The 23,981-nt window shown below is 39.9% G+C and overlaps 1 protein-coding gene across 2 annotated transcripts in view; it reads left to right on the top strand.

Annotated features, from left to right (window-relative positions):
- lingo2 (leucine rich repeat and Ig domain containing 2) overlaps positions 1–23,981 on the top strand; it is a 204,907-nt gene that overhangs the window by 85,353 nt on the left and 95,573 nt on the right. For both annotated transcript variants that reach the window (XM_019884033.1, XM_019884034.1), the window contains one exon: positions 19,938–20,022. The gene's annotated coding sequence lies outside the window, so the exon portion shown is untranslated. The remainder of the gene's footprint in view (positions 1–19,937; positions 20,023–23,981) is intronic.

Genomic DNA, 23,981 nt, shown 5'->3' on the forward strand with positions numbered 1-23,981 from the left:
TAGTGTGTGTAATACTGTCAAAGTAGTCAAAATAGCACCAGGAAAAACTATATATATATATATTGCAAGAATAGTCAAAACATACCCATCATCCATTCCATTCATCCATCCATTTTCTGATCCGCTTATCCTCACAAGGGTCGTTGGGGGCCGTAGGCGGGGTACACCCTGAACTGGTTGCCAGCCAATTGCAGCATTTTTATTATATATTTTAAAAATCATTCTATTAACCAGTCCCCCACTGTGCCACCATGTTCTTATAATGTGTAATAGTATTAGAATAAAGTTAATGTGAAAAGCTAAAAGAGCCTTAATTCAGTGGCAATCGATCAACCTAAAATCTTAAGCCCACACTAAATATATCTTTTTCTTAATGTATTTTATTTCATTCATTTATTTTTTCATTGAATTACCAAATGTCAAATATAAAGCAACCAGAAAATGGTTTTAATATATTTGAATAATTATATACCTAATTCATGATTATTCTCTTAAATATGATCATAAATCTTGGGTTTCCCCTTTTCTTCAGGATGCCCCTTGCCATCCATCCAATCCGTTCCACTTAATCATATTGAGAGCGTTCATATTCCTTAAAAAAAAAAAAAAAAAAACAGTCTGCGACTTCGATTTTAGTAGAAGAGGCCTGAGCATTTGGAATCCGAACTCTGGATAGCACACAGGGCCGACTCAAAGCAGTTTAGCATAAAGAATGTCACGGATGGACTATCATTATTCACTTACGGTAAATACGGTCATAAATCTATGGGCTTCCTTCACTTCATAGTCTAAGGTAAAGAATCCTTGTCCTTCTGCAGTCCATTCCACGAAATCGAATAGAGAACGTCTGACTGGAAATCAGGTCAATGATTTCCGTGTGACCTTGCTTGCAGCAACCTTTTCACAGCATTTTCAGTCTTCGTTAGATGCGGGGAAAAATATTTCTTGACAGCACAATGATAAAGTTAAAATACAGCCTGCAAAACACCCCAAAAATAATAAAAAAACAGAATAAAGCCAAAATACTCGCAGAAAAAAAAAAGTCAGAACAAAAGGCATCATTTTATGAGAACGAAATCCCAGCTATTACCAGGAAAAAAATATTATGCAAAATAAATTCAAAATATAATGATAACAAAGCAAAAAATAAATCCAAAAAATTGTCTAAAGTATAAAATCAACCTTTTACCTGTATATATATATAAAATGTGTGTGTGTGTGTGTGTGTGTGTGTGTGTGTGTGTGTGTGTGTCCTGGCTTGATTTAGAGTATATTTTACAAAAATGGAATTGAAATAATTCCATTAGAATATGTGTAAATTTATGAAACATAAGTAACATTGTACTCATTCCTTCCTGTTTCCTTCTTCGCCTTCTAACACAGAGGAAAACGGAATCACCGATATGTATCAAATATTATTTGTGATTAATTGCACGGCAGGGAGGTGAAGTTTGATTGAAAATGATGGTGCCACATTTTTGCAAGAGTTGTCTTAAAGATGCCAAGCGGCAGGGAAGGGTATGACTACTTTGCGACCCGTCTGGTGACAGTCCCGTTTAGAGGAAAGGCATAAATTATCAGTGACGGATGGCACAGTGGGACATATGCACGCACCCTAAGGGGCCTCCAATGGGGAAATAACAACAGGGAGATTGTCACGGGAAGACTCATTTGAAATCATATATAAAATAAAGTCAAAATATTCCTCCTGGAAAAGGTGTTAAAATTCAAAAAGATAAATATTATCCAATTTGTTTATGATGATGATTATTATTGTTGTTGTGTTGTACAGGATAAGTAAAATAAATCAATTTAAAATGTGTACTATTGAAATAAAAATCACACGAGAAAGAAATTTAATGAAAATACTAAATTCAAATCAAATCAAAAGCCTTTATTGTCATTGTATTACATGCATACAATGAAATTATCATTTTTGGGCGGTTCTTTTTTCCTTTAACATATTACCCTGAAAAAATATGAATTTATTACCATAAAATAATCTGAAATAAAACAAGAGTGAAGTTAAACTACCAACAGAAAAAAGGAAGAACAGTCAAAATATTCGTATGGTAAAATGTTTATTATTCTGAGAATAAAAGGAACATATATAACTTATGTAAAAATATTACCAGATGTATTTTTTTTTTCAGGGGAATAATGTGTAATATTACAAGACTATTGTCAAACTACAAATTAAAATTTCAAAAAATATATTAGAACAGCCCTTTGTGACGTATGGAGATACCGTAAGAGGGACGATAATGAGTAATTAGCAGCACGGAGAACGTCGTTCGAAAGGCTCACTTGAAATCAAATGTAAAACACGTATTCCCGCCACCATCTGCCTGAAAGTAGTCATTATATCAAGGTCACTGCGCCAATGCTGTTTCCAATATGAATATCAATGTGCACCGTGTGTCAAGAGCTGGAATGCGGAATTATGCACTTATGCCTACATAGGATACATTTAAATATGCTCCCTGATAAGGTCAGTTGTCCGTCAAAGGCGGCGATGTCCAAAGGTCTAAGTTGGGTGACGCTGTTGTGACTCAAGTGTTGATGACACTCTCGTCCTCGATTTGAGATTTTATTCTTCATTCAGATGTCAGTGTTCCAAGAAGGAAGCCTACTGGAATCTATGTTGTCTTCCCCAGTGCAAGTCTGGCACTAAGCGTGGTGAAAATCTGCGAAGGGGCGGGCTAGACAAAGTTTTAGTATTTTCGCAGACCAGTGCAAACCGGTGCAGCTTGGCACATTTAAAAATGGACGTTTTGGACTATTGAGTGACTTTCTTGCCGCCAATCAAAGCTCTTTGCCTCATTCCATTTAAAGGCAGAGTGTGAGAGGCCCGCTAATAGTCCTTGACGTGGTGGAAGAAGTCATTGATTTGTATCAGTCCTGCGGCAGGTTGAGGAGCGCAAAGTGTGTTCAGAAGAAACTGCAAGCAGACCTCCATGGGTGGATGATGTAAAGTTGGCAAAAGAGATCACAGATCTGTGAAGTGGGCACTTTGAGACAGCCTTCCATCCGGGTCCTACGTGTCCAAATTCCCAAACAAACACACTGAGGCTTCCGTCAGCAGTAAAATCAAGATACACCAGTTTTTTATGCTTGAGGGCACCTGCGCTGTCTCTGGATACGGAGCACGTTAAGTAGAATGATGTCCGAACAATTGGTGTCTCACTTTTTAAACTCAAAACAACACTGACATTGAAGCCATTAATTAAAATACAGTGATCCCTCGCTCTAAGGTGGTTCACTTTCCGCGGCTTCGCTGTTTCACGGATTTGTTTAGTGCAGTTTTTTAATGCTTTTAACCCTTTAAATCAGAACGCGTTGGCGGCGCCACGTATCGACAGTACAGTATTTCCAAAAACTATTATAGTTATTTGTTGAAAACATTTGTTTGTTTTTTTTGGAATTGGGCCTGAAAACAGGTTTAGGTCTTTGATTTCATTGCATATATAATTAAGTATTGTATAATAACTGTCAAAAAATAAAGTTCACTGCTTCACGGATTTCACTAATCACTGTTTCTTTTTGGAACGTAACCCCCATGATAAACGAGGGATTACTGTATGTACATTTTAAAGAATACTGTATACTCAACATTGTACCAGGATATAATGTGCATTATATATATATATATATATATATATATATATATATTGTAGGGGGAACTCAAAATACTACCACTAAAACAGTATTACGAGAATAGAATATGTTTCAAGAAAAATAAATACTTAAATTAACAGTGACATTGAAGTTTGGCTCTTGTGTTATAAGATAAAATAGACGTCTGTAAAAAGAATTCTCATTAATACTATGAGTAAAATCAAAATATTACTAGAAAAACAATTTATTTACCGCAGTTACTTCCAATATTTCCATCTTAATATGACAAGAATAAAGTCAATGTATCAGCAGAAAATATGTGACATTCTACATGATTAAAGTCTGAATACTATGAAGAAATAAGGTCCAATTTTACAATAATCCTCATATCACAAGAATAAAAATTTTACTGGAAAAAGATGTTGTTTTTCTCCCACAAAAGTAAAAAATACAAGCATATATGAAAAGAATAAAGTAGAAAAATTACCGGAAAAAAATATTTGATAATAGTTGCGAAGTTACTTGATTAAAGCCAAATTATTTCTCCCAAAAAAAATCATAGTATTACAGGAATTAAATAAAAAATATGACCCACCCTCACCCCAAAGAGGTATTCATTAAGCCGTCAATAAAACATCTTCTCTCCTGACCTTTTCTTCGAGCTCATTTCAGAACTTGTGCGTATACAAGTAAAAATGTGGCTCATTTTCAAGTCGAAAGTGCGATGTTTTCACAGGAGCGTGATCTCGACCTCTCCTCGTGAAATATTGACGGGCCAGCCGAGTGCACCCCACAAAAGTAGAGCGCCTCCGCCAGTTAACACGTCCGGGTTGAATTATTGACGACAGAAGCATGAGGAGCTCCTTTGGAGGACACTGTTGTCTGCAAACACAAAATGTTGCTTGACCGAAGATGAAGAAGCAGCACAAGACCAACAGAGACTGCTTGGAGGCTTGTGCTGTTGCTTGGAGGCTTGTGCTGTAAGCTGTGACTGCAAAAAATGTTCTAGAACAGCTTACGACTCCCGTTTAACCCGAGTTTGAAGGTGATTGTTTATTCTGAACACAGCCGCATCCTGAGTTTGTACCAAAGTATTGTAACAATAACCAATGATCCACAGCTGCAACTAAATAACCACCTCTTAGCAATGTAACTAAGTCATTTTGACTGTAACCGAGTAAGCCTAACTGGATATAAGTAGAAGTAACCAAACAACACGTTGGCAGCCGTCTGTAAGAGCTCTTCTAGAGAGCTGCTTCTTTTTTTTTTTTTTTTTGTCTTTTGTTTTGTCATATGCTGTTTCTTGTCCTTCGTGTGGACCCGTTGTGGACTTTTTTTTAGCGTTTTGACCACAACATTCATCGAAGGAGAAGAATCTGTCAAGACTCTGGCAGCTCGCACTTTTCTTTGTGAATATTGATAAATACTCCTTCAACATCTTTGTCCCAATGAATAGCGGTCACCACTTCCTCCTTTTCCTCCATGTTGCTTTCAAACTAGCCGCGTGTGTGTGGCGGACACAAAAGAGCATATTCCCCCCCACCTCCTCCTGATGACAGCTGTCTCAGCAGCAACCACGCAAGCGGAGTCAGAGCGGCCCATTGACGTAGACATTCAGAGAATTTATCCACCATCAAAATGAACCAACGTGTGGCGATGGTCTCTCTGTCAGCATTAAAATTGTAATCCTGCGAAATAATCAAACTTTTTAAAAAATGTATCTCTAATCTGATTATGTGCTGTAACAGATTCTTTATTTTTCTTTATTTTTTAATCCTGAATACGTAACGCTGGTACATGTAATCCTTTACTCCCCAAGCCTGCCCTTATGTGTGAATTGATGAAAAAAAAAAAGAAATGCCCGTGTGCCATATGAAGTTTCAGCATAATAAAGTCAACTGCAATTCCCAATCAACTGTTAGATCTTCCTTATTCTGTACCACTGAACCGCTAATACAGTGCATGCTTACAACTGTCATTTGCATTCATGTGGACCAAGGTGGAATTCCCCCAGTAGTTCAAACTGAATAGAAATGGAGAGTGACTGCAAAGGTAAAATGAGTTGAGGCGTTTATCAACTGTAGCACTAAGGAAGTTTTATTCAGTTCTCTTCAATTCCACCTTAATTTCCCAAACTAATTAAAATATCCTTTCTTTCACTTTTTTTTTTTTTTTTTTTAAGTACTGAGCTTTCCATGTGTGCCCACGCGGAAGCTCCACTAAAGTGCTCTGCCGATGAAGGAGAGATTAAAAGCATAAAAGATCAACTTTAATAAGCGCAGGAAATTAAAATAGCCTTCCTGGAGTGAGGCAAAAGATGGAATAAAAACAAGTTAAAACACATGACGCCGTACCAAACTAAAGACAAGCGAAAACCCTACTCGATTGAGATGCATGAATTTCTTTATCAGTCAGACATTGAAGGGAATGTTTTTCAGTATTTTACAGATTGTCTGTCAAACTAGTGAGTTGAGTCGGGGTTTCAAAGTAGAGGCTCACGCCAGGGTCAGAGTAAATTCGAAAATCAAAATATAGCACAGAACAAAAAACTAACATGGAAAAGAATATGAAGTAATCATTATTTGTTTTTTTTCTCATCAAATGCAGGTGAGACTCTGCCTTACCTGACCACAGGTCCCATGTTTTTTGTGTGTGCTTCCTGACAATAAGGCCTCCTCTTGACGCCATATCTGTTGGGGAAACAATCACGTGTATTTTTGTCCACCCCTCTATCCACCCAATTGCATTGTTAAATCCCCTTGATAGCCAGCGCTCACAACTGATCTCACTTGATTGTTTGCATCATTTGAAAGTGAAAAAAGCAGTAATTATGTTTTTCGATTTTCATGAGTGACGCTATTATCACAGCAGCTGTTCAAAACTTCGATTGCAGTGTGTGCATCTTTGTGTGTGTGTGTGTGTGTGCGCGCGCGCGTGCGTGCGTGCGTGCGTGCGTGCGTGCGTGTGTGTGCGTGCTATTACTTTCATGAACCAGGGTGATTTTAGTCCCCACAGATCTGTTCTATATATATATACATATATAAAGGGTGTATGTAAAATAGAGGTGCATTGTCGACATTCTTGCGGGTTAAAGCGAACATGCCCTGTTCACTTACTAGCTGGTTAAATCTGAGCATGTGTGTAAAACAGGTGCATTGTGGTCATATTTGTTGGCTAATATCGCTGAGTATTATTTCGAACCTCAGTCAGTCGCAGGGCACATAAAGAGACGAACAGCCATTCACAACCACACCATAACAACGTCAATAAGTGGAAACCGATCCCACGCTGCCAGCACACAAGTCAAGCGAGTGTACCACCACACCATCAGCAACACAGTTGGACATCTGATTCTTGTGTACTTTGCCAATTCATGATCATCAAAAAAAAAAAAGACAATTTTAACCATTAAATAAAAAGAAGACATCCTTTTGGTTTCTTAAGTCTTAACTAGCAAGCTGACTGAGCCAGACTTTCCATTAACTTCACTAGTGAACTATTTTTTAAATCCTTTGCTAAGAGACAAAGTGCTTATTTAATCAGCGTTAACCTTACGACATCATTTGCTACCACGTAAAAACAGCCTAGTGCATACAGGACATTTATGGACGCTTTGCTCGGTGGTCTTTAGCGTAAATAAAGAAGGTGTGTGTGTTTTATTACATGTTGACTGACGGTGTAATGCTCTGTCTATTGATTTGATTACTGTGAAATTCATTGCTTTGTCAATTTTAATTTTGATAGCATTGGATTGGTCGAGTCAATTTGATTTGCTGTCGTAAGAATCATAGGAGTGTTTCTTTGGAAATGGAAAAGGATCGGTGAGGGTTGAGGTAGAGATTCGGGTTGGAGTTAAGAGTACTCAGGTGAAAGGTTAAGAATTTTTGTTTGAATGGTTATGGGGTTAGTCATAGGTTTTACAAGGTGGCAAGGGGTGGCAGCTACCACTTTTACGAAATGCTTTGATGCCTGCCTCTGTGAGCTGTTGACAATGAATCTATCAATAAATTCAAAATGTTGTTGTAAATGTTCCTTACAGTATATTGTCCTCATCCTGTGTACAAAAAGTGTGTTTGGAAAGTACTCCCAAGCCGACCCCCTCTTCTTTCAAAAAGAAATGGTTGAGTCCTACGTGCTCCCAATTGAGCTCCTGACACGATGTGATTGATCCCCAGATGCATTGTTTACGCTGGCTTGATAGCCATGGCGGCAGGCAAAGGATTTAGAGAGCTGGTTTTATGCGCGTGCCTGTTATTTTGTGTTAGTGTAACCTACAGCTCTCAAATCCAACCATTTTTTAAAAAGAAAAACATAGGTCAACTTTGTATGTCAGTAAAACCTCACTTCCGCTTCTTTCAAACAAAGTGCTGAGTTGATGAGCACCATATTTGATGTGTGTCTCTTTCGTAGTCGCCATTCTTCAAGAGACCATTGATTGGGACATTCTGTGATAGGTCAACATGTTCAAAAATTATGTCAGCACAAAAATTCACCCCATTGGAAAACTCAGAAGTGATTTAACATGTTATTAATGCATTAAGGCATTATTTAAGGGCGGAGATTGCTTTTTTTCACATCAGCATTATAATATGATATCCTAGCTTGCTTATTAGTGTCTGAGAACGGTGACTAATCATTAGTTCTGCTCATGTCCAAATATAAAAGTGACAATATTTTCGATTTTATTGACATTAAATGTGAGCTTCTATGAGGAAAAGCCATGATCACCTCTGCAAAATTGAAAATCCTTTGCCAATCGTTTTTTTTTTTGTTTGTTTTTTATAGGTTGACATGAACAATAGTAGGGATGGCCATATGAATTTTGTTAACAATTGGTTATAGTTTTAAGACATTTCTAAAGTATTTTTTTAGAATCCATATACAGGCAGCCAGGTCTGGCAGCTAAGCCCCCGCAGCTTACTGGCTAACACCACTGCAGCTGTCAGGGCAGCGGTCAGCGTTCGGCAGTCGACGTTAGCAGAATGAAATTGGCTTCTGACTGGCCAGACATGGGCTCCATGTCATGGACAGCCACCACTTATGCTGACGAAGTTAGCGGAGAGAGCGCTGGCTTCTGTCCAGCAAGAAATGGAGCTTTACAACACGGTGTCGCATGCACTGACAAAGTGGCTGCTTCGAGTGTGTCAATGTTGGATTGGCAGCTGCCGGACAATTCTCAGAGGTTGGCTTGGTGAAAGTTGAAAAATGCAGCACGCCTGACCCTTGTGAGGAGAAATCAATTTTGGTGTGCGATGGTTCGATGGATAGATGGACTTAAAAAAAATTTGGAGCATCCATGGTTCAGCCAGGAGGCTGACCCTGCAGTCAAGTGTGGTAGCTGAGGGTGCGTCATTTTCCTTTATGTGGTGGCGGGTGTACCCCCTGGAGGTGGACTCGGAATAAAAAGTAAAACAAGATAACCCTTACTGTATATCGTAATCTAGCATATAACGACCTATGAACGATTAAGAAAAGCCTCTTGAAACGCATTGTGTTTTTGCTGCATCTTGGGGACTTATCAAACAAAACAGATCCGGCATAAGAGAAAGTACATATAAGCTGTTCATTTCCTCATTCTGACATGTGGAGAGGCTAGCTGGTGTGGTATTTTCATCGGTTGGTGATCTTAAGTAGAGATGACATCGGTTTTGGTGTTGATTATTCACTGTTTTTGGAGATTATTATCATTACAGTATATGCATAATAATTTTGATTGGCCAAATTGTGTCTGGGAAGAGGGTGGGGTGTGGGGCTATAACGCTGAGCAGAAAGAAGTGTTTTGAGAGTAGTTAATGATTTAGTGATTTCTCCAAAACACAATAAAATTGAAAATTCAAGCGGATATAATTTCTCTGATCAAAATATAAGATATAGGAGAGATTTTGAATGAAAAATGGTCCATCCTCACTGGACCATTCCTTTCACTGATCTTCAATCTTCTCAGGGTTTTTTTAATGTTCGAACAAGACCCTTGTTCAATTTCAATTGTCACATTATACTCCATTGCTCATCTTGCTATTATTATTGGTACATTTTATTCGCACATTCATGGTTGAAACTGTCAGCCCTTTTTCCATTTTCATTTCTATTTTTGTACTGGTCAAAGAAGTGAATTAGCTGTCACTCAGTCTCGATGTGTCAGTGCTATGATTGACAACTGGGTCGACGGCAGGTGTAAATTGACAAGCGGCAGACGTCCCTGCCCGTGTTTGTCTTCATTACTGATAAAGCCAGCCAAGACTGTGTAGTCGAGCAAACGTACCACTTTGTTGCTACGCAATGGTCTCAGATTTAGAAATGTGGATTCTTATTACAACTGCTTCACCTTTGACGGGGAACTGCTCCGGTGAGAGTCGAAGATCGCGGCTTGATGAAGTCAACAGAAACACATCGCCAATGCTTCAGCCACACTATAGAAATTGGCGTGGTCTCACAATTATTGAGAATGAATCTGACTTATTGTAGTGCGGACCAAACTCAAAAACAGTTTTTCAAACTGTAGATAAAATTGTAATATGATAGTAAAGTCAGCATTTCATTTCGGAAGAAAGTCATCATTTAACAGATGAATTGTTCCCAAGTAATAAAGTTTCCTGAAATCTGAAGTAAATTTTAAAAAAATATGGTTTTACGGTGATAAAGAAACCTTTATTCTTTAGAAAAGGTAATTCATTCATTCATGATCCGAACCGCTTTATCCTCACTAGGGTCGCGAGGGGTGCTGGAGCCTATCCCAGCTGTCTTTGGGCAGTAGGCAGGGGGCACCCTGAATTGGTTGCCAGCCAATCGCACGGCACACAGAGACGAACAACCATCCGCGCTCCCACTCACACCTAGGGACAATTTAGTGTTCAATTAGCCTGCCATGCATGTTTTTGAATGTGGGAGGAAACCGGAGTACCCGGAGAAAACTCACGCAGGCCCGGGGAGAACATGCAAACTCCACACAGGGAGGCCGGCGCTGGAATTGAACCCGGTACCTCTGCACTGTGAAGTCAACGTGCTAACCACTGGACGACCGGGCCGCCCAGAAAAGGTAATATACCCTTGAGAAAAAGTTCTAAAAAAAAAATTAATTATTGCAGTCGTGTCAGATTTAAGTAATGTGACAATCAGTGTCACTGATGGTGTAGTGGTATATTCGCCTGACTTGTGTGTGGGCAGTGTGGGATCGGTTCCCTCTCAGTAATGGTATGCATGTGGGTGTGAATAGTTGTTTGTCCCCGCGACTGACTGGAGACCACTTCAGAGTGTTGTTGGCCTTCTGCCCAAAGTCACCTGGAACAGGCTCCGGCACACCGCTCTGACCCTGTTCAGGATATGCAGTGTTGAAAATGGATGGATGGATGTCCCAATGATGTCAAAGTTTTTTTTTTTAAATACCCCAAATCTAAAGTAGGGAAGAGTAATTGGTATATTAAGTTTATTTTACAGTATTGTGTCACCAATCCACATTAAAAGGTATGCACTTTTTTTTTTTTTTTTTTTTTTAAGACATAATAATGTATTGCAAACTAGTTTTCTGATCTCCAAGACATGGCTTGTGGACCACCGGTGGTTCATGGACCCCAGTTTGAAAACCACTGCATTAAGACACAAAGAGCTGGAACTGTTATCGTATGTTCGCCTGACTTCCCACTCAGACAGGGTTGAATATGAGTGTGAATGATTGCCTGTCATGATACGACGTGTCTTGCGAAAGACTAGCAACCAAACTCGGCTGTAGACCCTCTTTTGCCAAAACTCCAGCTTCCCATGACCCTGAAGAGGATAAGTAGGAAAGAAAATGGATAGACAGATGGAGCTCTGGGAGAGGCTTGTACGTATATCTGAATAGAGAGCATTTTTGGAGCCACACTCGATTCTATCAACCCCCCATCTAAGCTCCTTGGGGCTTGCTGTGATCCCGCAGAAGTCATTTGAGCATGAGCGAGACAGCCAAGAGAGAGCAGCGTAATGTTTGGCTTTGGTTTACGGTTACAGTGCAGCGCGGTGAGACACTCTAAGACAGCAGTGTTCCATCAAAGCGAAGCAAGCAAACAGATTTGGTGCAAGTTGACTGCTCCCAGATACTTTCCTAAACTCAAACACACATCAAATTTTGTAAGTGTGTTCATCCTGGTCAGTATTTCAGGACACCAAACCACAAATATGAATTTGGTTGGACTCCCATGGAATTATGTAAAGATTCAGCTCCTGCAGCCCATTTTTCTTAGCAACATGAAATTTGATAGACATTTCTGTCATGAGTTGACGCGCAAAAATGTCTCAAGAAATCATGTGCGAAAAGACTTAGGAAGTCTGCCATTTTAGTTTGAAGTGGCCATTTTCGGTTCATTCTACCCGTTTCCAGGTTTTCTGTCTTTCAAGATTTTGTCCAGTTGCAACTTCATTTGACCCACAAAGAACAGACTCTCAGTTCAGAATAAAACTTTGATTACTTGATCCATTCATCCATCCATCCAGCGTGAATGGTTGTTCGTCTCTGTGTGGCCTGGGATTGGCTGGCAACCAGTTCACGGTGTACCTCGCCTACTGCTCGAAGACGGCTGGGATCAGCTCCAGCTCGCATGCGACCCTTGTGAGGAAAAGCGGATCAGAAAATGGATGGATGGATGGAAAAATGATCATTATAATGTGTTCAATTAATTGTTTTCTGTAATGATTCAGATGGTTCTATGCACACTTTTGTCATATTTATGAATGATATGCGATGACATCCACCACACACCTCCGAGTATTTCAGAATCCATCTGCCGCACCTTGATCAAATACACTAAAATTGTGTTGCATACATATGCCATTACTTCGATGTGGTTCGAGCAGGTGTAAAGTTTAGTCCTCTGTCGGCTACCAAATTGTCAGGCAGGCGCATGTCAAAGCAAACACCATCAGTAGGCGGGAACACCCAGCATGGCATAGCGAGTTAATCCGAATTCCCAAACAAGCGCATGGAGGCTTACGTCGGCAGGAAAATCAGGATATGCCCGTTTTTATACTTTAGCGCAGCTGCGCTTTGTACAAATATGTTGTTCTCGGTTTCAAGCGGGCCCCAGCACAGCACTGATTGTCTCGCGTTGAGTACACCCTTAGTAATCATTTAAAAAGCAATGTCACAAGGTGTGTGCACAAAGTAAATGGTGCATTGCTTTTATCGATTGTTTCTTCATTGCACGATGCCTTTTGGAATGCGGAAGAGTGGGTCGGTTCAGGCTAACGCTTGTGCGCATGTGCATGCCTGTCACAGCTCATTGCTCAGGGTGGACTCATAAAGAGCTTTACTGGTGCCATTATGCATTTTTGATGGCGAGCAAGGCGACTGATGAAAAGCCATTTTGCATTTAAACAAGAACAGATGCACAATTGCAGGGGTTGACATCAAAACACGTGTTGTTTTACCGCACATATCTGGCACGTGTTTAGCGTCATTTCTTTGGCTAACAAACCAGCAGCAAGCACACATCTCTCATCCCATGAGAGAAGAGTGCTGGCTCTGAGCGTGACATTAATCTTTGGAATGTTTGCTTGATTAAATCAGCTCTTATTGTGCGCCGGCTTCAATTATTTAACATAAAAGGAAAATGGTAATTCAAAATCTCTCTTCAGACTTGAGCCTACAGTAGATCGCAACTCTTCATCGCTTTTGTGACATCAGTCGGAGCAGTCAGATGTTTGCATTGTAATCTTAGATTAATAAACCAAAATATTAAAAACGGTTCTCAGTAGGATAAAGTGCAATTCCACACTTATATACATGACTTTGTTGAATATGCAGCAGTGGCCAAAAGTTTACATTCAATAATCTGTTAAACTGCATTTGCTTTTTAATCTTTGGATCTTGGGCACTGGTAAAGAATGATTTTCCCTGAAAAATCTGAGAATAGAAATAGTAATTATCATAAAAACCTCAATGATAAAATTGAAATCCTATTTTTTTTTAATTAATTTGTAGTTTACTTTTAGTTTAAGCTTTTGGAAAGAAAAGTACACATGCTAAATTGAACTAGAACCGGAAAGGAATTAATTTCCATCGTGGACGCAGATGAATGGCCCATCAGTATTGTCATTTGTTTGTTTTGATGACAGAGTACTAAATTTTGACTTTTTTTGCATGATAAATGTTCTTTAAATTACATTTCCAGCAAAGTTTTTTTAATCAATTTAGCTTTGCTTCCATACAAGAAAATAAAATGTTCTACTATACACAATATAAATGTAAGAATTAAAAATGTTGATTCTGTATAAAAAAGAAAAAAAAACAATTGTTCATTCATTATATTGACATATTTTTATGGTTTAATAAAACCCTTGCTTCAAAAAAAAAAAGCTCCACAATGTGACAAAGTCGCTCCTCAGATGAATTCATTGAATTGCAAAACTGCTTCACAAAGAAAAATATTAATATTTTGATCCGTGGATCCAAATATCAATTATTGTATTTTCATCCAAATTTCACATGTTGCAATACAAGCCTGAATTTCATAATCCATGCAATATAACGTGTTCTGACAGCTATTGCTTCCACATGTCATCACATCAGGTTACAATTTGGTGTGCTTATGGTAAATCCTATTACACTTTTGAGTTCCCTTTGCTGCCTTGGTAGAAATTTAGGATCAAACACCACCTCCTTTAAGTCTTGGTAGAGGTATTGGCACTGTCTGTAGAAGAATTCCAGAATCCTTAGTTGGCTCTTGCATTCGCACATTATGATTACGCAGATGTTCCTTATGTCATTTCAATCTGTGTGAAAAATATTTAAAATTCATTAGAATACATTTTCAAACAATATTCTTAAGTGGACTAGAAAGACTTAAGAGGGAAAAACACACAGTGGATAAACTGTCTCCTGTGAATTTGGCAAGAAGAGGTAACTTGAAGGACAGGCGGCATTCCTACCCCCCCCCCCCACACATCCCCCCTTTCATTTTCACAAGCGATTCTCAATCCCAGCATGCCTCAACCCGCCTGTCGCCGCCATGACAGGTGCTGTAGAATTGAATATAGATGGATGATTGGAATGATGATCATTTCACTTTACATTTCATTCGTTTTATCACCACAATTGTGTGTGGGTGTTTAAAAAAAGAAAGCATGTGTCATGTTATTCCTATTCCACATGATGCGCAAGGAGCGGCAGTGGCCCTGTGTAGAAATATAGTAGCTGGAGGGTGGGGGCAACAAATCGAGTGTCTTTCTCCTCAGTAGGGGTGGATACGGTCTATTTATATCACCATCTGAAGTATGCATAATGGTAAACTGCAGAACAGACGATGTTTCGTTAAAATGGAATGCCATTGGATCCGAGGGAAATTGTCTTTTTTTTGTTTGCATTAAAAGGAGTGTTTTGGAAAACCAAAGACAAAGTCTTTTTGTAATTTCTGAATAGACAACGGTAAAAAAACACTCAGGCACGGGCAGAACATGCAAATTCCACACAGGAAGGCCACAGCTGGATTCAAACCCACGACCATGGCACTGTGAGGCGGACGTGCTAACCAGTCAATAACTGTTCCACCATGGAACTTGTTTGAATGGCCAAAATGACCACAAACAGGACACTTTTTTTTTCAACAAAAAATGGCAGGCTTGTGTCTTTTTAGGTATGGATTTTTAAGGCTTTTTGTGGGTCTATGATTTGGGGCCTTCAAAATGCTACGTTTTGCGTGCCACCGGGCAATTGTTTATTCTATAGACTGTCACACATCAGGTCTCCTGTCAGGATGTATAAACAGTAGTTTAATCAGTCTTTTAGGCTGTTGCAAAGTGAAGCACATCATCTCAATAGCAGCATGTGTTAGACCATAATCAGAGGCTTAATGTGTTTATTAGACACGGAAAAGGTTAAGAGACAGGAGGCGGTATGCTTCAGTGGTGACACGTGACACTTACTGGATGTGGAGGAGTGATGAATGTGATTTCATTGCACACATTAACTTCCCAAAGACCCATTTTAATTTTTTCCATAATGTGATCTGGCATTTGCCTGTCCCCAGGCCTAATGACTTTATTTACTGTAAAGATGTATTCATGTGGATTTATTCCTAATCTTGAAAACAAGACAAAAACGTCCAGTGGGGCGCTTGAACTGGTTGTCATAATAATTCATAGATGGTTTGCGACTGATTGGACTGTAAATAAGTGCATGAGTAAACATCTTTTTTGGGGCTGTATTTGTACGATGATATACTGTAAATGTGATATCCCAGTTCAAGGATTTTGCTTTGAACAATAACACGTTCACCCACTGGTGGGTCGATCTGGTCTGGTTTAGACGCCAGGGCCTCATTGTCAAGAATGTGCACGTGCCATCCATGTTTTTGGTTTTACTGGGCGGCAAGGGGCGGCAGCTGCCACCCTCACCAAGAAGGTGCAGGGTTCGATTCCGGCTCTGGCCTCCCTGCGTGGGTTTTCCCTGGGTACTCCAGTTTCCTCCCACATTCCAAAATAGGATAGGCTCCAGCACCCCCGCGACCTTTGTGAGGATAAAGCGTATCGGAAAATGGATGGATGGATAGATGGATGGACTTCAAGGCTGAATTTCTTGATCATTTTTGAGCAGAGGTGTGAAAACTCAGATTTGTCAACGGTCCTCCCCCGAGTTATGACTGTGAACCCTTAAATGTAAGAACATTTCATGTGCACAACAAATTGCTGGATAACTAGTTTATAAATCAAAAGCCAAGAAAAAAATGTTCAACTATCATAAAATGTATTTTAAAAAGGGGATCAGTAACAACAACAAAACACTTCCAGTATCTCAATGTGATAAAAAAATGAAGTTCATTTGTAATTTTGGCACTTTGGCAAGAAACATAACACAGAAGTCAACACACATTATTTGCTTTCGTCAGCCACATTAAATGATGTGGAGGAACCGATTTGGCCCCTGGCCTTGATTTTAACACCTGTGCTTTAGAGCCTCTTTTCAAAAAAGTGTCCCCTTCACTGCACAAAGGCCTCTCCACACACCCGCTACTCTCCCTCTGTGTCTTTCTTATAATGACTTCCTTCATCCAGACTGCAGGCGTGAGGCAATTATGCAAAAAGGCGTGTCCGACTTGGTAATGTGATGATAAGAGCAAGACAGCTATCTGCTTCCTGGTCCAGAGACAGAGAGAGGATGTGGCATATCCAAGTTGGGACGCTCTTGTTAAAATTACTCTTGACATGGCTTACTATTAGCACACCGTTAAGAGTTCAAGGACAATGGCAGGCCAGTTTGTTTTTTTTTTTCCTTCTCATTTGTCTGCCAGAACCCCTCGTTAAAGGCTGGAGCCGACTCCCTACAATGACCGCAGAATATTGATGGGATGCATTTGAAAGAGTCATTTAGCTGAATTCATAATTCCCCCTTTTTTGTGCGCCTTGGATATTCATGGGCAGCGGAAGGCCATTTGACAATCCAAATTGACAAATAATCTCTTTATGTTTCTGCGCACACCTTGTTGGATTGTACTCAGAAAGCACTCAGTCTTAAAGGATATGTACTATACCATTCTTGCCTCCATTTAAAGTGGTTCCCATACCTCTCAATAAAACCTTTCTGACACCTTTTAGTCAAACTTCACCAAGGCTCAAGTATTACAGAACGCTTAAAAGCGACTTGTCATGCTCTGGTTGAAATCACTCACTTTTGGAGGTGCTGTTCTCTGTCACACAAATGCAGTGGATGGCTTTGGTTACCATGATGCAACAGAGCAAGGGATACTGATTGTTGACAACTTAGCAAATTTGTCAGTGACCAAATACCCCGACTGCCCGTTCCCACCTGCTGATAATTTCGCAAAATATGTAATTCGAGGATTCAAGGACTTTTATTTTCATAGCGGCACACATTTGATATGGCACAGACTACGACCCCTGATGTCTCAGGACAGCCAAGCAAGTCCTTGTAAAAATGAAAATAGAACAAGGTTATTTTATACGTGACAATAAGATATTAGATGTGGAGAGCTGAAGAATAAAGTGTTCAACATGAAGGGAGCATGCGGGTGCTTGCGAAATGAAACTGCTTCTCAAATTGTAGTACTGCTCTCGATGCTCCATAGCCTTCTGCCTGAGGGGAGATGTTGGAAGAGGGTGTGTGCGGGGTGGGTCGGGTCCTTGATGATGCAGGGAGTCCTCTTTCTGCGAAGTATACTGAAGATGTCTGTGATTGTGGGGAGGCTGTTGATGCTGGTGCTGAGGATGCTCTCCACCACACCTATGTAGAAGCTCCTCAAGACACGCCTCTTCACTGTAACACATCACAGCTTCTGGGGGAAGTAGAGACGCTGGTGAGCGTTCTGTAGCAGACAGGAAGTGTTGCGGAGAAGAATGGCACATTTGGTGAAATTCATAATAGCTGGCTTACAGAAACATTTTTGAAAATGGATAGCCACAAAAGATTGACTTTGTCATTTAATTTCACACTCACACACACTCCAGAGACCAAACGATTTGTATACAAGCTATTATGTAGTCACTTTTCCGTAATATGCCGCCTTTAAATGATGACCACCATTCAAAAGTGTTCCTAATTCCGCCATTATTGCATATGATTCGACTTCATCAGGGCTCAGCGAGAATCCGTTCCATCCTGTCCTTGTGAAAAATGGCAAATGACTCCCGTGCCAATACCACAAGTCTGGCCTTGATTCCCGAGGATGCATTAGTGCATCAATTGCCACCTGCCATCAAGATGTGACACTTCCGTTACAACAATGCTCTGCGGTCTATAAAAATAAATAAATAAATAAATAAAAATATCATAATGCACTCGGGCCACCTGGAGGCCCTAACAGATGCCACATCAGCAATAACGGCCAACAAACTGGGCGAACAGATTGCGGCTCGGTCTTCTTCAGCGTCACTTCAGCAGTGTTCCAAAGAAAATGACCACCCTGTGAACTGGCAATGTTACTCTCAAATTGGCAGCAGCTCAGCCCCACTTAACACGTGAAAGGAGACATATTACGTCCACCCTACTGAATTTGAAGAGAATTACAATGAACCCCATCCAGCACGGGTAACTTTCATATGCGCATTTTATTTCCTGTGGTGCCCATCCCAGCTGTTCAGAAATATCACTGAATTTAAAGAGAATTACAATGAACCCCATCTAGCACGGGTAACTTTCATATGCGCATTTTTTTTTCCTGTGGTGCCCATCCCAGCTGTTCAGAAATATTGAAAAAGTCACCTTTTTGTGTGCGTGTGCGTGTGCGTGTGTGTGTGTGTGTGTGTGTGTGTGTGTGTGTGTGTGTGTGTGTGTTTTGTGCACTTTATGTTACAGTCTAAGATGGCACCAAATTCCCTCTGGACCAGCAAAAATTGTTGTGGTCTGTTACCAGATTTGCTGGCTCCAGGCAGCTTTATTTGCGGTATAAATTCAAAGAACGAGTGCTAATTTCTACTCTAGCTTTGAACCAGCACTGGAAGGAACTCAGTCTAAAAGTACTAGACTTGATTCATGACTGGCTTTCTTCACTTAGAACCAGTGAAAGCTCATTTCTCTCTGAGTTGCGCAGGTTCGTGAGTTTGTGTGCACGCAGCGAATGTTGATTTTTTTCAGGCAGGGTTGGTTCAAAGTCGCAAAAAGTTGCAAGGTCGTTCACGCAAACAATTTTTCGACAAAACCTGTTCCTCGACAAAACCTGTTCCTCGACTATTAAAACTGTTGGCGCACGTCTGGTGAACATTTTTGCGACCTTGAACGAACACTGACAAGAAATCAACATTCGGGCCGTGCGCTAACCCTCTCCACCGAGTGAGATACGGGCTTCAGAGTTTGTGCTCGGCACCATACAATAACATATGGCTCAGTAGATAAAATTTTGAAAATCAGGCCCAAAGAGCCAGTTCATCTTAGCCACATGACATTTGGTAAGCTTGTTTTATTTATCAAGTAGAGCAAACCAAAAACAAGCAAACAAACAAAAACAAAAGCATGCTGCAGAATTCAAAGAAAATCTGCCATTTCTGGTTCAAAGCAGTTAAAGGTAATTTTGGCCATTTCAAGTTTTACTGTACATCAAAGACAAACTCGTCCTCCAGATATTGTCCTCTTGCTAACAAATTTCTACCTTATATATTCGACAGATGGTCAGCACTAAAATGAATACAAATTGAGTTTTTTTGTTATCGTGTGTAGGTGGAGCCCGGTGGGAAAGTTTGATGACTCGTCATAAAACCGATGCAATAACTGCTTCTTGGTTCGGAATATTTGCTATAAAAATGTAGCCATCAGATGTCCAACTAGTGAGCTTCTTTGTAAACACTATTGATTGTCATTATGGCTTAAAAGCCTTGCTTTCATTTTCTCTGTCATCTTGCAGATCAAGACTGAGAATCAGAGTGACTGCAGTAAAGGAGGTGAGAAAAAGCGGACCATGGCTGAGGGGATGATTGCTTCTCAAAGTGGTAAGCAGAAGTTAGATGCTGTAATAATAATAAAATCCACCCTCGGTGATATAATGCTCCCCCACCCCACCCCCAACTTGTGGAGCCTTTTAAGCGAACCAGAAAAGGACAGGTGTTAAACTGAGGTCAGACTGACTCACTTGCTTCTTCTTTATTCACTTGCCACATCTTGAACTTCAGCTTACCAAAATGCTCCCCCCCCCCTCTCCCTTTTCATACATTTGCCACACCAGTACTCAGTATAAAATTACTGCTGGTGCCTTTTTTGGACCCGCAGCACTTCGCCATGAAATCATGAGATGATGGGATTTCTTGTATGCAGTCTGACTTCTGATAATGGTGTTTTAGAATGTTACAACTGCAGCATGCGGCACTAACATTTTGTTCCATGATGCAAACCCAATTCCAATGAAGTTGGGATGTTGTGTTACACATAAATAAAAACGGAATGTAACAATATTCAAGTCATGTTCATCCTTCTTATATTTGTGTTTCATTGAATACACTACAAAGATATTAATGTGAAAACTGATAAACTATTGGTTTTAGTAAATAATCTCAAACTTCAAATTTTATGGCTGCAACATAAAAAGCCAGGGCAGGTGGCAAAAATGAGAAAATTGACGAATGCTCATCAAACACCTGTTGGGAACATCCCATAGGTGATCAGGCTAAGTAGTTAAAACTCTACTATGCAAAAAAACAAAAGCCATTTATCACCCACACCCCAAAATGCCGCCGGCTTCTCTGTGCCCAAGTTCATCTCAGATGGACTGATGCAAAGTGGAAAAGCGTTCTGTGGTCTGACAAGTCCACATTTCAAATTTTTTTGGAAATTATGAGGATTGTGTCCTCTAGGGGAAAGATGACTGTTATGGAAGCAAAGTTCAAGAGGCACCATCTGTGTTAGTGCCAATGACATGGGTAACTTACACATCATCAATGCTGAAAGGTACATACAGGTTTTAGAGAAACATATGCTCCCATCCAAGCAATGTCTTTTTCATGAATGCCCTGCTTATTTCAGCAAGACAATGCCAAAGTACATTAATATTATTATTACAGTCAAACCTCAGTTTTCGACCGTAATCCGTTCCAGAAGGCTCTTCGAAAACCGAATTGTTCGAAAACCGAAATCACGCTCTTTTTAATAAAAACATCTTTATTGAACACATCTGTTCACAATGGGACCCCACACGAGGAAGCGTCACTTCCTCGTGTAAGGAAGGCGAGAGGAGTCAAGTGACGCATTCAAGTGCGCTCAGTTTGTTTGAGAACCGAAATTCGGTCGTCAACCGAAGCATAAAAAACTCAAAATTTTTGGTCGAAAACCGATTTGGTGGAGAACAGGGACGTTCGAAAACCGAGGTTTGACTGTATTATTTTATATATTTTTTTAAAGTGGTAAACACAGTGGTAAATATGACCCTCTACCAGCTTTTTTGGAACGTGTTGCAGCCATGAAATTCTAAGTTAATGCTTATTTGATAAAAAACAATGATGTTTGTCAGTTTGATTAATAATGATCTTGTCTTTGTAGTGTATTCAATTAAATACAGGTTGAAAATGATTTGCATATCAATGTATTGTGTTTTTATTGATGTTTAACCGAATGCCCCAACTTCATTGGATTAGGGTTTGTATGGTTGACCTTGTGGTAGTGTCTCAAAGTGAGGCATTGGCATTATTGTGTGTACCTCGATAGCGTGACGTCAATGCCCCGAGACCCTCTCAACTAGCTTAATGTGCATGTGAAGCCCGTTGAACCGCTTTGTGAATAAGGGCACTTGACCTCAACAGAGTTTTATTGGCACCAAGCTCGCACAAATGGCAACAAAGTAATATTTATATTGCTTTGTCCTGAGAACAAAGCAGCAATTAGGTGAGTTTTTCAGTGGAAAATGGAAGATAGATTTGAGAAACAAATGTGCAAACATGACTTTGCGAATGCTGAATTATGAATATGTGTTGGTTCTCGACTCGGATCCCACTTTCAGATGAATGCCTTGGCATTGGCTCACAAGGCACTGAGCTGCAACCATGGTGTAGACATGTGCATCGAGCATGAAACAGTTACCCTTTCTGTCCCTGACCTAATATACTGTATGAGCAGGCCCACAATAAAATCTCAAAAATGCCTGACCGAAAAGATACAGGAAGTGTTCTAATCATTTTGAATAGTCAAGTGAATCTAAATAAATAAATAAGTAAATCAGCCCCTCGCCCCAAACCTCGCAACATGGCATTAATAATAATAACAATAATAATACATTTCATTTGCAAGCGCCTTTCACAACACTCAAGGACACTTTACAACCAAGAGCAAATAAAACCACAGATAAAATATAAACAAAGAAGAGAAAGATTTAAGGTGGGTATGCAAGTCTGAATAGGTGGGTTTTGAGCTGGGTTTTGAATGTGGAAAGAGAGTCAATATTACGAATATTGGGTGGAAGTGAGTTCCAGAGTTTGGGGACAGAGCGGTTGAAGGCTCTGCACCCCATTGTACTGAGACAGGCAGAGGGTAGAGAAAGGTGGAGGGAGGATGAGAACCTGAGTGAGCGAGAGGGAATGGAAATTTGAAGATCTGACAGATAGGGTGGTTGCATCTAACACGAGTAGAACCACCCAAACATTCTCAAGAGTTACTCAGCCATTCTGGTTGTTTGAGTTTTACATTAGAAGATATCAGTTGTGATATCAACCAGGGTCTTTTTTTTTTTCATTTATGAAGTGTATGTTGACGTGTCAGATTTTCCCAGTTATCAGATTTTTCATGGTCATACAAACGACAAATTTGCTGAGAACTGGTGGAACTAATACTCTAATAGACTCGTACAGCATGTTCTCTGCAAAACAGCAGTCAAGGCACGTCTGATCGCAGCTCAGCGGTCCCACGCGAGACTTTTAATTGCACGACGCAGTCGAGTGTGTCCGCTGACATGAGATTTGTTGTTTTCTGTTATTGTTTTTCCTCTTGGCCCACATATCAGTCGAATGTGGTCTGATTATATCTGCTGTCGCATTTTCATGTCTTAAAAGGGAAGAATAATGTTTGAAAGCAAGCCTGTGGAATCAAGGGTTTTTTTTTGCCACTTTGTAGAGGCTGATAGCTCATGTAAATGTTACCTAACTTGAATTTATGGAGCAATACCTGATAGCTTCTTTTTAAGAGAATTGCAATCTTAAGGAGACATATAATGTAAAAGTGACATTTTGATTGTTCAGACATAATTAATTGGGTTTCAGGAGTGTCTTCCCTCCTATGAAGTGTGAAATTAAACAACCACCTAAATCTTGTTGCCTATTTCTGATAGTTTATCTCTTAGGCAGATGGGTGTGTGCTTCCAATAAGCAGCACATCGTTGATTGGGAGAAATGTGGATTTGGCGGTGTGACCCCTGCATGCGCACTTAAGTTTAATGCGGTGGCATGGTAATGAAGTGCTGCCCCCATGAAGGAAAATGCATTCCATGTTGCTCTTGATTCTTCAGGTGTTTAGATGAAAATCAAGTCACAGAACTGTTACTAAGACACCTGGAACTGTTTTCAACGGTCAAAAAAAAGAACTGCCCTGATACCCAAGCCATATTTCTTAATAAAAAAAACAAACAAACAAACAAACAAAAAAAAGCCAGTGTCTGAATCAGAAATATCTAAGTACATACTTCATTGCTAACCATCTCAATAGTTTTAGCATTACAGTACAGAGTAATTCACATTCTGCATGTTGATTTGTAAGTGGAAGTTCTGACAAGTGTTTTGGGGGTTCGGGGGGATAAGCTATCTTATTTTATTAATTAAAAAAAATTGAAGTGAGACAAACTTAAAACAGTGTAAATCTTGAATAATCACATAATTAATGACAGTTAAAATGAAACATTGAAAAAAAATGCAATCTGTTTGGAACAATTTCCCACCACAGTCTGGTGCCTTGAGTACGAAGCAGTCAAATTTCA

Source organism: Hippocampus comes, unplaced genomic scaffold (assembly GCF_001891065.2).
Source record: "Hippocampus comes isolate QL1 unplaced genomic scaffold, H_comes_QL1_v1.1 scaffold156, whole genome shotgun sequence".
NCBI classification, from domain to species: Eukaryota; Metazoa; Chordata; class Actinopteri; order Syngnathiformes; family Syngnathidae; genus Hippocampus; species Hippocampus comes.